Raw genomic sequence first — 13,851 nt, forward strand, 5'->3', positions numbered from 1 at the left:
TCCATTTTTTCTAAGGTATGCCAAAATATTCAGAAACCTTTGAAACGTAAAGATATATAAAAATTTTTATTTTCGATTTTTTTATGATTACTATAACTTTCCCTACGGAAAGTTAATAATATTTAGGCGTGAGTGGCATTTTGCCTTGTTAATGGATGATAATAAATATAAAAATAAATTATTTAAAAATCATGTATGACCAACAGAAGATTATTTTCTTAGTCCAAAACAGTAAGATATTTTGTTGTTTATTATATGTATGTTATTTGTTTAAATCATTTTTGTAGTAAGTGTCCTATACTTTATTTTATACTAATTTTTATTTTTCATTTTTTATGTTATCCATATATTATCATTATTTGGTATAGGTTTTGAATACATATATTATTTTTTATTATTTTATTTTGCACTATGCTATTATTTTATGAATGATAAATATTTATTATATCATTTTTTATATTATGTTTTATCCTCTAAAACCGAAACTCCAAACGTATAAAAGACTTGTTTGCAAAACAAGTTTTTTCTACCGCTTCTTAGTTTTCCTTTTAAATATCATATTTTCAAACGATTATTTTATGTTTATGAACTATTGCAGTCAGTTTCATCTAAATATGACATTTGTATGAAGTTTTCATTATCATGTATAATTAAAATAATTTGTTTATATGCATGCTTATATGATTTCATTTGTGATTGGATTTTAGCAAAGATCAGTGAAGCCGTTTTTTGTAAATACTCGAGTATTTAATGTCAATAAAATTTATGATCTTTAATTACAGATATTATGAATTTATTTGAAATAAATCGAATCTAAATTGCATTGCTTAGATTTTAGTAAAAGGAAAACTTTATATTCGAAATTAATTAATGGCCGTAAATTTAATCTGAACAACTAAATCTCAGTTCATTGTGATTCTGTAGATTATTTACACGTATCAGAAAGTTCATGCATAACGTTATTTACACCTAATTAGGTATATTTTCGTGTTATAAAAATGTATTTGATTTTGGTGTGGTCAACAATGATCAGTAAAAGGCGCTAAATAATTAAAACTTTTTTCTCAAGTCCAACGCGTTTTATGATCTTTGTTAATGCCATGAATTTTATCATTATGCAAAATATCATCAAACAGAAATTCAACAAAAAATTAGAAACAAATGGCGCGGCATAATCTATTCAGAATAATTCAGAACTGATTCCCGAATTCTCAAAATCTGTTTAGGATTTGTGCGAAAAGGATGATGAAACTTTATGCATTTTTTTTGCTAGTTTCAAATAAAAAGCTTGGCTGATCGCCTCCCCAAACGAATCAACATGAGGTTATATCAAATGGCTTTTAAATTTTTGTAGTTGGTGCTGCCGTTTCTGAGACGATTGGGGTTATTTTGCCTCATATTGATATATACACAAATATGCCAATTTCAAATTTGTTGTTCAATTTAACGATTTACAATGGCTTAAAACGTCAAGAAAGCAAAAATTAGCATTTTGAAATTTTCGCGAAAATAAACCTCTCATTCAGTTAATAGTTTAGTATACATAGCTCTTATTAGAAGAAAATTGTTAAAAATAAAATTTACTAATATTTAATAGTATACATATAAATATATGTATATAACTATACATTATACTATATATAATCAGTTCATCGGCTGCTTACTGCTAGTAAAGATCTATTGCGTAATACTATCAATGTATTGTGTACACACTATCTACACAACCGACTGAATATACCATTTATATATGAAATTATAAAGAAAATTTTCGGAAAAATGCAAACATAGTAATAACCCACCTATTACAGATATTGTATCTATATCTCAAGATATGTTTTGGTATAACAATTACAACCTACCGATAGTCATTCTTAATAATTAACACTATAAGCCACCTCCAAAAATCAACAGTTGTGATTTTTTTCCATAATCAAATTAATTTACTTAATGTGTACAATCAATAATGTTTCAAATATTATTTATCAATGAATTGTATTAGCGTATCAGATATACAAAATCTTATATTCTCACTTTTTCTTTTACGTAATATAATATGGAACAAATAAATCTTTTTAAACAAACAAACAAACTATATATACAATGAATTTATTTCTTTAGTATAATTGAGTATCCCCCTGTAACCATAAAATTTGCAAAGAAATCTGTTTACCGAAAACGGTTTGGCAAAGCAGAACAAACGTATCTTAATTATTAAGCCAGAGATATATATTCTTGATTCGCTTTGCAAATATTATACATTTCTTTCATTCTTTTGGGCTTTTTAATTAAATTCATAAAAACAAAAAAGAGATATTATGGTTACGCAAACGTGCATTGTTGTATTTAAAATGAAGAAATGCACAGATGGCATTAAAAATGAGATAGAATGTAAAATGATAAATGTAATAATAGATATCATTGTTATTCTAAAAGCGTATGTGGAACTTTGCATAATATATTGATCTCTAATGAATTTGTTAATTTTTTAAGTCCATATTTAAAATTGCTTTATGATTTTATTTAAAATTCTCAGACCATACGAATCAGATGTTTTCATGGTAATTACTTTTGGTAATTGCTTTGTTTTCATTATTAAAAAACATCTAATAAGGCAAAACTTTGAGGTCAAAATTACTATAGCAAGTTCAAGAATCTATATAATTCTGTAAAATTTCAACAATTTCACAAGTTCTGTAAAAGCTTATGATAATGCTTGTTTAAATACTTATAAATTATTTATAGATTATGACATGTTGTCAAAATATAGTTCAGAACGAAAGTTATTTATGTCAAATTTAATCAAATTTTCATTATCACAGTCAAAAACCAGGTACGTCAATAAAATCAAAAAAAAATTTTTTTTAAGCGCAAAAATTTGAACAGATATCTGCCTCTTTGTAGTTTGTAGTAGAAGTGTTTTAAAACATACTTAAATGCTTAATTTATTATTTTATTATAAGTTTGATTTTATAATAAATGTGTTATACTTAGAATTGGACTAAAACAATTTTTTAATCAATAGCTGATTGCAGCATTAATATTTATAAAAGCTTCATTTATAAATATTCAATATTTTTTTGGGAATTGCAATTATAAGGTATAAAGAAAATGATCAAAGTCGATATTTTTTTATTTCAATAAAGCATTATTATAATATACATATTGTTCTGGTACGGAAAGTTCCAGAAATTTGCCTTAAGACACGATACCATACACAACTAGTTTCATTTTTTAAATTAGTTCAAACGTTAATAAAGCATACATTAAAACACACTTTCTAATGCTGTACATATTCGAATTTTTTTTCTTTTTAGCAAATTTGCACAAAATGTTTGTACCTAATTATTGAGAAAACGTCTATTACTTTTTGGGTTAACTTCTGGAATCAACAAATAATTAACAAATTTTAGCTAATAAATATAACGTTTATTCAAAAGTTCATTACCAAGAAAGCTAACTTTTATTTCCATTCATTTTTGTTAACAAATACAATGTTATTTTTCAATTCATGGTATTTGGACTCTTGTGAAGTATTCGATCACACAATGCTTAAGAGATCAAAATTTATGTGTATTCGTTTACGATCAGAGAACTCAAATATGTTCGATATGTTTTAATTAAACAGAATGAAATTCCTTATATGAGTTAACTGAACATATTGCTTTTGATGTGTGCACAGTATAAAAGCTACTGCTACGAAGAAACAAATGTGTATTTGTGATTTAAATTACATTCTATATAATACATGAGAATTCCTGAAATTATTAAATGATTTAATTAGTAAGACTCAGGTGAACCGATTTCGTCATGGAATATTTAATGCAAATGAATTTGCGAAACGTAGCCGATCGCCCACCTTCGAATATTAGGGTTTAATTTGCTTTTCCATATATGAAGATTAATATATACTATATATTATATAGATGTAGATTCAGAGCAAATATTTGGAATATTGAAATTAATCCATGTACATATTTCAACTGAATTTGCAGAGAAAATTATTTTGATATGATTTGAAAGAGATTTGAAGAGACTGAATATAGATATTTTTAAAAATTATTTGATATAATATATTTATTTATATTTTTGGCTAAATTTGGTGTTATTTTTTTGCATATAACTTTGAAAATTATATGCTGACAATTTAAACGTTATATGCTATTTGTAGGATTGAAAAATATTAGAATTCTGTTACTATTTTGTTCTACTAAATATTAACAAAACTAATAGATTTGATTTGTATCAGAAACTTTCAGAAGAGAATAATATATAAATAAACTTTTTTTTTATTTTATTATATTTTTAACAGCAATTCATTTGGAAACATATTGCTATCTATATATAAATAAACATAAAGATATTTCTTGATATTTGGAAAATATCAGGAATTCACTTAAATTATATAAAATATATATTAGAAAAAATCTTATATTTTTGCATAAGTTTCTAGTTTTCGTGGCATATTGTTTGCTTAATATCAAATCTAAAATCATTATGAGAATAGTACCAAAAAGCTGCTTTATATGTTACTTCTGAAAAAACGGACAAAGTTTCATGCAAAATGAATTGCTTACAAATATTCTATACCGCCAGTATATCTGGCAAATCTTATTTTTTTTATAAATAAACACAACATAAATAAATTCAAGTAACTTTAGTTCAATTATATAAATCATAATATAATATATATATTAGGGTGGTCCTTAATATGGGCATTTTCGAATTTCCTTGCTCCCAAGGGCTCAAATGGTTCCAAACTGATAAAAAACAATTCGCTGAAAGTTATAGCTCTTAATATTGTCTTTTAGTTATTAGATCTCCCTGATTAGGTTTTAATTTTTATTTTATTGTATATAAAGTAGGTTTAAAGTATTATTGTGACTTAAGATAATGATGTATTTCTAGGCCATTAGACTGAAATAAATAAATAATAATAATAATATCGTCTTTTAGATAGTGCGCAATTCAATCAAAATTTTGTATGAAAACAGCATGGAAAAATTTTCAAAAAATTTTAAAAAGTTTTTTAGATGTAATTTAGCGAACAAATGAATGAATAAAACTTATTCATTTGTCGCTAAGTTATACCGAAAATATTTTTTTTAAATTTTCAAAATTTTTTCCATGCTATTTCCATACGAAGTTTGATTGAATTGCGCACTATCTAAAAGTTAATATTAAGAGCTAAAACTTTCAGAAAATTGTTTTTTATCAATTTGGAACTTTTTGAGCCCTTGGGAGCAAAGAAATTCGAAAATGTCTATATTAAGGACCACCCTGATATAGAGATATATATACATATATATATATATATATATATATATATATATATATATATATATATATATATGTATATATATATATATATATATATATATAGAGAGAGAGAGAGAGAGAGAGAGAGAGAAAGATAGAGAACAAATACATAAATTTAAATATTTTATACTATATTTGACCCTTTCCACTTGCATGCCGCCGTTCCGGCATTACTTTTATAATGTACGATGGGAAAGAGTTAAGTTAGATAAAAAACGTTACATAAAAAAAGAGTTTAGTTCTTAAAGAAACTTTATTAGTTAATTAGTTATTTTTTAATTATGTATATTTGCTAATGCACATAAAATAAATTACAAATAAACTGTTGCTGCTTATTATTGTCTGATAATAAATAACATTAGTAATCTATTGTTATTTATTATTGTTACTTATTATTGAATATAAAAATAATAATTAAATATTTTATAATATTTTATAAATTTTATATGTTATAATAATAGCACTATCACAATTACATTACTTAAAATAGATTAGAGAATAATAATGATATAAATAGATTTTTTTAAATAATATGATACTATTTAATATAATACCGTAAAGAATCATTCTCATATAAAACTGATGAAATTAAATTTTATCAAGGATCTGAAAACGTATCTAAAAGAATGTTTACCAATTATTTGCACATTATAATCTTATAAATTATAATACATGAACTTTATTTGACAAATCTGGAAACATGATCTTTTAAATCTTTGATCACCAGCCTTCTTTTTTCACGCCGCTTGCATCAGGCCTGCATATAATTAGTTAACCCTTTCGCTGCTCCACACGTATATATTCGCAAAAAAAACTTGTGTATCATACGCTCCCGACGAATATTTTCGCGCTTAGTTTTAAATTAGTTAGCTGCTCAATACGACTATTTTTACTATGTATTATTCATGTTTTCTGCTCTATACGATTATTTTTGCTGTTTTTTTTTTTAATTTGAATTTTATTATTAAATTTTTTTGAATTTTAGTTATTATTTTCAATTAACCGCTTTACGTATATTCTAATTTAATAAAAATCACCATATAGGATTTAATAATTACAAAAAAATATATATAATAAACTGCTCTACACGAATAAACTCGCAATACTTAATTTCTTTAAACAGCTCAACACGAATTAATTCGCAGCGTTTAAATGGTCAAACTGCTCAACACGAATAAAGATGAAACTACTAAAATAAATGCGCACAGCAGGCACAAAATCTCAAAACGAATTGCGCAGCGAAAAGGTTAATATTGTTTTTACTAAAATTCCAACATTTCTAACATCAGAGTGTCCAAATATTTCAATTATGAAGTACGTAATATATCTGTATCATCCCGAAATTGAAATCTTGATCGCCATTCAACTTAGGAAACGTATATAGGTAAGGATCTCACGCTCCAAAACAATATTCCATAATCTCAGAAATCAATACTATCCTAATACAAAGCTGATTCCCATCAGCGACGTGTCATTGATTGTGAGAAGATTCGAAGGAACAACAAAGATCATAAGACAAGCATAAGGTGTTTGGTGTTCGGTGGATCACTACCTTACCACCTTCTCCTTCCTATGATAACGGCTATGATGCCTTGCCAGTCTAATCTAACAGATTGCTATCTCAATTCAAGAATGCCCAAACTTAGGCGACTGAAAAAAAGCAGAGACAAAATTGTACAAAACATTTATTTTTAACTTTCCGTAGGGCAAGTTATAGCAATCGCAAAAAATAGAAAATGAAACTTTTTACATATTTTTACGTTTCAGAGGTTTCTGAATATTTTGGCATACCTTAGAAAAAATGGATGTATGTGTGTGTGTGAGCGCGTGTATGTATGTGTGTGCGGATACAAAATTTCGTCGACGATTTCGGGAACACGGATGAAACAATTTGAATAATTTAAAAAACATTCGATCCGTATTGATAAGGAGACGTGCTGATTAGTTTTTGGCTCTAGCCGTTCCGAAGATATGAGGCAAAAAGTGCCAAAGACGGAGTTAAGAGAACGGAGCGTCCGATTTGTATAATTCAAAAAACAGTGTACTTGTATTGACAAGATGAAAGATTGATACAATTTTCATGAAGGCAGATCTAGCGGTTTCGGAGATCTAATGAAAAAAGTAAAAAAAAATGCCATTCGGCGGTTAAAAATGATCATTAGACATATGCACATCAAATTATCAGATATTTTATAGAGATTTTAACAATAAGTATAAATTTTATTTACATTCCTATGGGTTCCGTACCAATGTTTACCCGCTAGACAGCGACGCGGCGCTTACGCGCTTTATATTTTGTCTCTATGAAGTTAAAGCAGTACGATTGCTTTGAAAAAATGTTCAGAATTACCAAAATTAAGAAAACATTTTTCTTTTCAAAAAAATTTTGTTTTCAAAATAAAATTTTTTTTTTTTTAAAAAAGTAATTTTTTGTCACATTTAAAGTTTCTCAAAAATCTAATTTTTTGAAGTAAAATTTTTTCAAAAATGTTAATCGTTTTTAAAAAAATAATAATTTTTGGAACGGGAAGTTCCAGCAATTTGCCTTAAGGCACGATGCCTTATTTGCCTTAAGACAGAATTCCACTTACAGCTAGTTTATCGTTTCAAGTTATTCTGAATCCAATGAGGTCAAATTTGAGAAAAGTATTTTTGTGTGTGCATGTGAGCTGATGTTTAAGAATGAGATAAAAAAGTTAATCCATTAGTTGAGCCGCCAAGCTTATTTGCCTGTGTCATAATCATTTTATGTCCAGTGTAATAATCCAAAATAATAAAACCATTCCATTGAGTAAGGTACTCTGTCAACAGATCAACTTTTTAAACTTGAAATTTTTGCGTTTTTCGATGTTCATGATTGATATATGACACAGGAAATCCTAATTCATAGATCTCAAATATGATCTCGAGTGGAAATGGCCTTTTGTGAACATAGCTATAGTGGCAACATTGAATTGTATCTCTATACTGTATATAAAAAAATGATTCTGACTCTGTTCTTCCAGGATTGTGTTGCAGTTTGACTCAATACACAAAACTGCCTTCCGGAGGAATGTTGAATAAATCAGAAAAAGTGTTTCGTTTATTTTCAGATATTTTCTGAATATATATAGAAGGTGAGACACTTTTGATTGATGAGTCATAATTTTGTTAATTCATCAGTTTGCTGAAAGAAAAGCAAATTGAATGATAATTTGTATAGGTGCAAAAACTGAAATACTGTCATTAAATCCGACTGCATCCGATGCAGTCATAAAATCGAATGATACAAAAAAGGGGGAGTGTCACAACCGTCCACATCGCTCATGGACGGTTGTGACAGATCTAAAAATAAACCAAAATAATGGGTATAAGCACCACAATCATTTATAACGATTTTTATCATAAGTCATTGATACTAATAATACTTAACCCAATACAACATAAACAATTAAATATAGCTTATGAATAAAATAAAACAATATAAACAAAAAGCAACTTTTTAATCAAAGTTAACAAAAATCCTTCGTAAAATCTTTTCTTTTACCTATTCATTTTTATTCGTATTTTGGCTTCATTAAGTTATATTTTTTTATTTGTTTAATCTTCATTCAAAAATGACAAGGAATACGTGTCACATCCACAACCGTATCCCAAAATTTGTCACAGCCTTACCCAACGCACACTTTTAAAAACTGTTCATCATTATGACTGAGCTAAATTATTCTAATTTTCTACTTACAACAAAATAAACAACGATCTTTGTTTATACAATTAACAGTTATGAATAAAAAAGTTTGAACATAAAAACTTACTCTTGACTCTTTAAAAGCAATGCGATCCACATATTATGTTAATGTAAGGAAATGATTGAAAGCAATAATGGGAAGTTGTTCAAGCAACCATACTTCATCTTTTTGCCTTCGACTATATCTCAAAATCAATATAGTTTAGCTGTTATGACGACTGTCACTACCGTACCCTGGCACAACCATACCCAGTCTCCCCTACAGTGTTTCCTGATTTCATATCACATACTCTATAATTAAAGTCAATACTTTGCAATTGTTAAATTGATTTTTATCTAGTTTAGTGCCAATGATTTTAATAGGGTATCTAATCATTATTATTTTTTTATATATGTATATTAATTATATTTGTATACAATTTATCTTCTATATATTCTTAATTTTTCTTCCTATTTTCTTCAATTTTTGTTCTTTTCAATTTTTTAATTCTATTCAACTTCTATATTCATTCCATTTTTTTTCATCCTTCTTTCAATTCCTGCAAGTTCTAATATTTTCTCTTCCTACTCAATATAATATACTCAATACAATTCAGCTATTCGAATACTGTTATTCCTATTCTTTCTTAATTTTTATTCAAATTATACTTAACAAATGCAATTTTCATTTATTTTCAAATTAACTACACATATTTTTTCAATAAATTCTAAGTCAATGACACTTGTGTGAATCGAACACGCTACCAAGTGAGGTTTGCTCGCCACAATTATTAATTATTTAAATGTTTTTTTTTTTTTGAATTGATGACATTCTCCAAAAACTCTTTGGGAATCGTGTTGTTTATAACAGATACAGCAGCAAATGTGCGAAGACAAGAGAAAACGCGTTGTTTGAAGCATCACGCATGGAATGACGATGGCCCGAAACTTGGAGAGAAACTAATAGAATCGATAAGATCGAACCTTCATGAATAGAAATTTGTGATACAATCACTTAAGGTTAATACTTGGATAAGTTTGAAGTCGAAACAAAAATTACTAAATATTGTTTTCATTTTTATATCTAATCTCCTTGCGAGGTACATATAATATGCAGTTAGAACACTAAAGTGTGAAAATATGAAAATGCTTTTATTGCTCAAAATAATTTTTAACTTCCCGAAGGAGAAGTTTATGATTTCATCAAAAAATTCGAATTGCTAATTTTATGTTTTCTCGACGTTTCAAGCCATTCTGAATCGAATGAGACCAAATTAGGAAAAAGTATGTGTGTGTGTGTGCGTGTATGTGAATAGATTTTTTGCCGTAAATCGACGTTTTCTCGAAAACTGCTGGACCGATTTCAAAAATTTTAAATCCAATCGATGTATCTCGATGAGGAATATCCTTTGTCAATTTTGTGCGAGAAATCGGCCAAGCCATTTCTTTATAAATTGCAGAAAAGTGAAAAATTTTTCGTCTACGTTTTAGCCCGCAATTCTGAATCGATTTTGAAAATTCAAAAACCGTGCGAAAGATATTGGTCGGGAATCGTGCTGATTAGTTTTTGGTAGAGATCGGCCGGGCCGTTTTCTTGTAATAAAGTTTTTAAAAAAAAATTCGACGATTTTTATGATTATTTTTTTGACGGTGTAAACCATAGTCTTCTAGATCATACTAAAATATTACGGCCCTACGACAACTGGTTTAGCTTTAAAAATTCGTCAAAGTTTGCAAAAATTAGTATGGTCTTTTTGGCATATGTCAAAATTAGAACTTTCATCGACGTTTGCTCAAAAACGCCTGAAACTATTTCAGATATTAAAAAAGCATTTGATGTATCTCGATGAGGATCATCGTTTCTCAGTTTTATGCGACGATCGGCCGAGCCGTTTCTTTGTAATTTGGAAAAAAATGTTAAACCTTTCGTCCACATTTAAGCTCATACTACCGAACCGATTTTAAAAATAAAAAACTGTTCGAAAGAAATTAGTTGGGAATGATACTGATTAGTTTTAGGTGAAAATCTACCGAGCCATTTTCTTGTAATTAACTGTTTAAAAAAAATAGGCCGGTTTTTATGGAACTTTTTTTGGCGATATATATCATGGTCTTATAGAACTTACTGAATTATTACGGCCTTACGACAAGTATTTTTTTTTTTAAATTTATCAAAGTTTGAGAAAATGAGTGTTTTTTTGACGTTTGTTAAAAATAAAATTAGATGATTGAGTTGGTATAACGATAGTGTACTTGGTCTTAAACATAGTGAACCATTAAAGTCCAATAAAAATTACTGATTTTTGAAAATTTGTTTTTAGAAAATACTTCGATAAATATGTAAACTGTTCGGTCGTTTGCAATGATGTGTAATAAATCCACTCGAATACTTATAATCACTCATAAATTAATTTATTTTTTATCGGTTAAGTCGATTATTTACATATATCGGGAAGTTCATGTAACTTACCTCAAGGCTAAATACCAAACCAACTAGTTTGTTATAGAGTAGAACAAGGCGAAAGTCCACCACCAGTTCCAAAACTAGTAAAGTATGTATTTGTTTAACTATACAATTTTAAAATACCTGGCAATAGATGTGTAACAAGCCATCGTCTTAAATTTCACGACGACAAACTCAAAGAAAACGACCAACGCCAATTTTTTTACAAAAATTTTTTTTCGTTATAATTTTCATAGTCTTGAGCACTATTATTTAGATTACAATACATAAAAATGTATAAAAGTGAAAATTAAAAATAATATAGTGGCCTTTCATACCCATGGATATCTTCTTTTACTTTTACTATGGTATCAAAAAATCTGGTGCAATATTTTGAAAAAATAGCAAAATAAACCTTATTTCTACAATGACGAATTAGCTAAAAATTTTACTGAAAATAGTTCAAAACTTGTCAGTAATATATGCGTTATTTGTGGTGATGCAGTCGGTTCGATTTTTACATTATTATTACCAAAAGTTAAATTCGACATTTGTGCTGCTTCCATCCCTAGTTATGAAGCAGAAATCATTGTCCAATTATCATGTATGTTGTTTGTGTTGCTATCTATCAAAAATAAAGTATATATCAACAACTCTAAACAAAATAACTATAAAAAAACCATGTATCGTTTAAGATATTGCGGGATACAAAATTTAAAACACTGTATATTTTGAGCATACATCATGCAATTTAATATATTGATCTTGAGAACCCTTGAGGAAAAATTATTAGAAACAAATATTTTCAAATAACATGAACAATTCTACTGTCATTTACATTTCCCTTGTTTCAATTTGCGAAGTCTTTGCTTTTCCATTTTCCAAAACTTTAGACCTGGACGTTTTCGAGCTTTCACATTTGCTGCCACCAGGGCAAGTTCATCTACAGTGTTATCTTTAACATATTGAGCACTTGCTAAACGAACTGATGAATGAGATGGAATATACCGATCTTGAAGCACAATACCTTCCAATAAATTTAATTCTTCTTCACTTCTCTGAAAATAAATAACCTATGATACCAAAGTACGAGAAAATATATACAATTCTAAAAGATTGATTAATATGCACTCCTGCAGACATGCCAAAACATTGCAGAAATTAGTTGCATTGGTAATTTAAGTGAACAAGGCCAGGAAACGCCAGACATTATAAGTTTTTAATTATCATGCAGATAGTTTACAAGATCGTAGATTTTATCCTTATTTTTTATTTTTCTCCATTTTCGCAGTTTGGCCTTCAATTTTGGTTTTATGTTTGCATTCAGCCTTGAACCTAGTACTCAAAAAAGAAAACATGTGTCGCACACCCAAGACATACATATTTTTTATTTCCTATGTCCAATATTAATTTGTTTATGTGAACAGACAAATACTAATTGAGAGATTCAGAAAATTAGAAATTCCACGAAAAGCACATGAAGAATATTTTTTAAAATCAAATTGAAAGTTAAGTCATCTTTACCAAATTTTTTTACCATTTTTATTGATCGTATTACAATTTCCTAAAAACCACCAATACTAGTTGAAAAAATAACTACGTGCTGTAAATTTTGCTGTGAGTTTAATAGTAATTATGTGTTTATTTGCATTTTACATTAAAACCTACCTTTTCCTCAAAAACCCATTGATGTTTTTGCTCGTACATTAACTTAGCCTTTTCTGCCGATAATGGCTTTTCGAACTTTATTTCTTCCAATTTCTTCAATTTATTTGCAACTAGCTGAAGCATGGTCAATGGATTGGGTGGTTCTTCGAATTCGGGTATACTTTTTAAAGGTTTTTTACTCACTTCTCTAAATGCAGAAATCATTTCTGCAAGTCCTGCATTTTCTTCTGAATTATTGATATTTTCTTCGGTAAGGCTGTATGTGAAAGGTTTCGTTATTACAAATAAAAATGAAGTATAACTCTAGTGCTGTAAAGAGGGGCTTAGATGATCCACGGTTACAAAGGTGCAACCACAATTTCTCAAAAACAAGTAAAGTTGATTTTTTTCAACAAGAATATTTTAATTAAGAGTGTAAAAGATGTATACTCGTATTCTTTATTCATACAAAGTTACTATCGGGAAATAAACGACAATGTTTAAAAATCTATCCATAACAAAAGTATTTTCTTACGTTGTTTTTTTTTAGTTGTGAGTACTGTTAGTTTATTGATTTTTTTATGTCCTATGGAAGCTTACATTCTTCTTATATTACTATTTAAGTTAATGAGTTCACTAATATGGTTTTGTATTATCTTTCTAAATATTTTTAATCTTACAATTCTGAGTTGTATTAACATAGAAAATCTTAAACGATCAAAATTGGTATAAATAATTT

Source organism: Ctenocephalides felis, unplaced genomic scaffold (genome assembly GCF_003426905.1).
Source record: "Ctenocephalides felis isolate EL2017-DRISC unplaced genomic scaffold, ASM342690v1 CF-g0.4_SCAFFOLD_01604, whole genome shotgun sequence".
In the NCBI taxonomy this organism is placed as follows: domain Eukaryota; kingdom Metazoa; phylum Arthropoda; class Insecta; order Siphonaptera; family Pulicidae; genus Ctenocephalides; species Ctenocephalides felis.